At 32.3% G+C, this 4,017-nt stretch overlaps 1 pseudogene; it reads right to left on the reverse strand.

The window, feature by feature from the left end:
* Positions 1-2,249: 2,249 nt before the first annotated feature.
* Positions 2,250-3,300, reverse strand: LOC149877644 (uncharacterized; annotated as a pseudogene).
* Positions 3,301-4,017: the final 717 nt, after the last annotated feature.

Raw genomic sequence — 4,017 nt, forward strand, 5'->3', positions numbered from 1 at the left:
CAAGAAACATCAAAATCGTGCTTCTTGCAGGTAATAAAAAAAACTCTTCTAATTTTGAAAGCTTGTGGACTGCGATACATAACCGTCAAAGCTATAAGTTTATCTTTAACAGTCCAATGTTTTTCTTTTTTAACAGGGTTATTCATACCTAATTGACTTTTAAAAAAATTCAGTTTTGTGCTTGTTAAATATTTTTTAGATAAATTGACAATGTGTTCTATTGAACCACTACACTTTTTAAGACTTTTTGCTTTAACTTTAGGCTCTCTAAGTTTATTTTAAGTGGACACATATTTTTACTTGAGATAACATACTTATTTCTTAAAGAAGTTTTGAGAGCTGTTACTTTACTTTTACTAATAGCTTCAACTTCATTGCTTCCAATAAATTCAACTTTAATGTTGACTTTTTTATCTTATAAATGGAGTCTGATTCTTGGTTGTTTTCATTTTAAATTTAAAGATGGTTGATTAGGAAAATTAAAAACTGTTGGTACAACAGTTACCAGAGCTCTTTTACTACAATTATTGGCTAGGTAATATTGTGAAGAATCAAAATGTTCACTGCAAATAGTATAGCTAAGATAAAGTTCTTCGCAAGATTTCAAGAGCTCTACGAAGAGTTCTTTTTTTAACTCTTAAGAGTTAAAAGAGCTCTTGGAATTAATTATTTGTGCGTTTAAGCATGGCAATGCTAGAAATGTACAATGAGATATATCTCATAGTACATTTACATCTTAAAGTACATTTACATCTCATAGCTTATATATGGTTTAAGTGAAGAAGATTCAATTTTTATATTTAAAAGAAAGAGAAATAGAGCGTGATTGTTTTACACATTTTTATTTTATAATAAAATATTACAAAATTTACCTTCATTATTTATATAGTATTTATATTATTACATATTATCAATATTTACTTAAAACATAATCTTCCGCTTCGTTTTTAAGGTTCGTTATTACTTTCTTCCTCACTACTTTCTTTACTGTCTTCTTTCTTCTCTTCCTCGATCGAAACTTCTGTCTTATCGCAGCAAATCATTATAGCGATCTCTGGTGTTATTAGCAAATCGTGCTACTTTGCTATCTCTAATCGCCAATCGTGCCATCTTTTTTGTCTTGGTGTTCTTAATTTCTAATGTTAGTATCAGCAAAAAAAAGTTTAGTCAAATTTTTATTTATAATGCTACTTATGATTTTTTGAAAAAAAAATGCTAAATTTTAAAATTTTCAGAAAAACTTATATATAAATTTAGGATTAGTTTTACATATTTAGTTTTACTCACTACAAATAAATTAAAGACTAAATAATATAAAACCAAATACTTAGTTGTCTTTTTCCATTATTAAGCGTGTATTTCATAACTACCTTCAAAGTTGCATGAAGCTGATAAACTGATGCTGGAAGTGGCTTTGTTACTCCAACGTTGCAAATTAACTGCAAAAATTTAAAAAAAGGCGCACATTCTCACCAAAAAAGGCGCACATTCTTCTGTATAGTTCAAGTTGAAACACCAAAAAAATTTAGACAACTGTTCAATACCCTCTTCAACTGATGACCTAACTGTAATTAAGGACTTCTTCTCAGCAACTTTTACCTATAGAACTTTGTCGCTAATATTACCTTGTGTAAGAAGCAATGGATAAAATTTAATTAAGATTTGGATGTTTAATTGAACGTCAAAATGAGGCTGTTTTTTTTATGTCTTATCACATCTGGGGAGTGTGTGATTATAATCAAACGCCATGAGTATCAGCATGAGTATCACCAACGCAGAAATTAATTGTTAATTGGTTGTTGTGTGAATACATTTATTGCTTTCAAATTTATTTGCCGGATGGCAAGATATTAAAAAATTTTGTTTCAAGTTGCTCTTCCAGAAATTATACTGATGTAGGCTTTTAAAGAATTTAGACTGTTGGTATCGTATAAGTCGATACCGAGAAGAATGGTCTCGTATCGCGTGGTATCGCTTATATACTAATGTTGATACTTTCAGTATCGGTTCGATGCCACTCTATACCGAGAAAGAGATCTCGTATCGTGTGGTATCGCTTATATTCCAATGTCGATACTATCAGTATCGCTTCGATACCAAACGATACCGATAATAAAAAGAATCGTATAGTATCGCATGGTCTCGAATCAAGACTCTCAATAAAACAAAAAAATAAAATGTGACTTATTGAATTTTTTATTAACAAAATACAATTAAAATTGCTTTTTTAAAAATTTAGTTATTAGTTTTTAATAATCTACAATACTTTGGCTATCGTCCATTCGTTGTTTTTTCCTTTGCCGTACTCTCGTTGGTATTTTAGGATTTTCTTCCATTAATATTGGCAAAGATAAGTCTGATTCATGTCCTATATCACTTTCATTTTATTGTTCGATGGGCCATTTTTTAATGTAATTTTCAAGAGCGGAATAGTTCGGCATTATAAATACAAGCTTATCTGCCTTGTCACTATCGAGATTGTATCTACGATCAGTGATGACAAGGCCAGATGCAGAAAATGCTCTTTCAGATGATGCAGAGGTTGGTGGAGTTGCCACCCAAGATCTTGCAACACCCGAAAGGATAGGAAGTTCCGCTGCATGCTGCTTCCACCATGCTAAGGTATCAGCTTTTCCTGCATTTTTGGATCTTATTGTTTTTTGGTATTCTTCCATTTCAAGTTTAATAGGAGGGTTTTCGTGTATATGATGTGAATTAGTATCTTCCTTATACTTTGCTAAAATAATATTGTACTCATTTTCCTCCCAACCTTGTGAATTATCAGCAACGGAATCGTTACTACCGTTGTTATTACTGGAGCTTGAGACAGACAATGAAGAATTCTCAAAGTATTCTTTGGTTGTGGGATGGTTTTCAACCAGTTATTGAATATTTTCATTGTCAACATCAAGAAGATGTCCACGAAAAAATGGATGAAGGTAATGTCCTAATGCAAATGCGGGTAATTTACGGCCTTTGTCTGGGAATCTCTTATTTAGTTCTGATAATAAGTCAGTCAAGAATTTTTCTACTAATTTGTTGTTTCCATGAATAACAATTATTTTTTTCTTTCTCGATGAAGTTGATGAGTGCTGTTACTTTCAACAGTGACATGTCAATTCGGATCTCTGTGTCAGAAGATAAAAAAACTGATAATTCTTTAACAGATTTGAGCACTGGAACAATAGCTTCAATGAGTAGGAACTGTTCATCTGTGGGTACGGTTTTCTTCCAACCATCACCTTCTGTATCGCGTAAGTATATGAGTGGAACTTTCAGTCGAAGCATGACGTGCAGCATATCGTAATGGCTGTTCCATCTCTTGGTTACTATGTAGGCTATTCTGAGATAAATCACATCTAACCTAGAGCAAGCATCTTTCAACGAAGCACTAAAGGCTGTCGATTTATGAAGCCTGGTAGTAAGTGAGCTGGCTTTAAGAAAAGCATCTTTCAATTCCAGGGTAACCTCAACTGTTCTTTGAAGTGCAGTGTTGAGTCTGTGATCACTGCATGTAATAGAACCTTATTCTTTAGTTATTAAAGACACACTGTTGTTTAGAGCACATGCTATATTTGATGCCTGATCAATAACACAGTTTATTGGTTTTTTTTTTTTAATGATTCAGGGTATGAGAGGGTGTTATCAAGTGCTTTTGCAATGTTGATACCAGTGTATCGCTCTTTGAATAGGAAAAATTCTAATGTAAATTTCTTTAGGGCAAAGTCTGGCGAGATATAATGTAATGTCACGAATATGTATGAATTGTTTGCCCTTGATGTCTAGTGGTCGGTGGTTATGGCATCCTGATTAAAATTTATGAGCTCTTTTTCCATAACTATGCATTACTACCTGAGAGAGTATATTTTTTGAGAAAGTCTTTGAATGTTTTATTGTGGCATTTGGTAATATTTTGTTCATAAACCTTTTAAAATTTTCTGAATCAGCAAAACTGAACGGCAAGCACTCAGTAGCAATCAAAATAATGATGTCATGATCAACTACTAATTGACACCG

Source organism: Hydra viridissima, unplaced genomic scaffold (genome assembly GCF_058129835.1).
Source record: "Hydra viridissima isolate aposymbiotic clone 2 unplaced genomic scaffold, HvirCarnegie_v1 scaffold_16, whole genome shotgun sequence".
Taxonomy (NCBI): domain Eukaryota; kingdom Metazoa; phylum Cnidaria; class Hydrozoa; order Anthoathecata; family Hydridae; genus Hydra; species Hydra viridissima.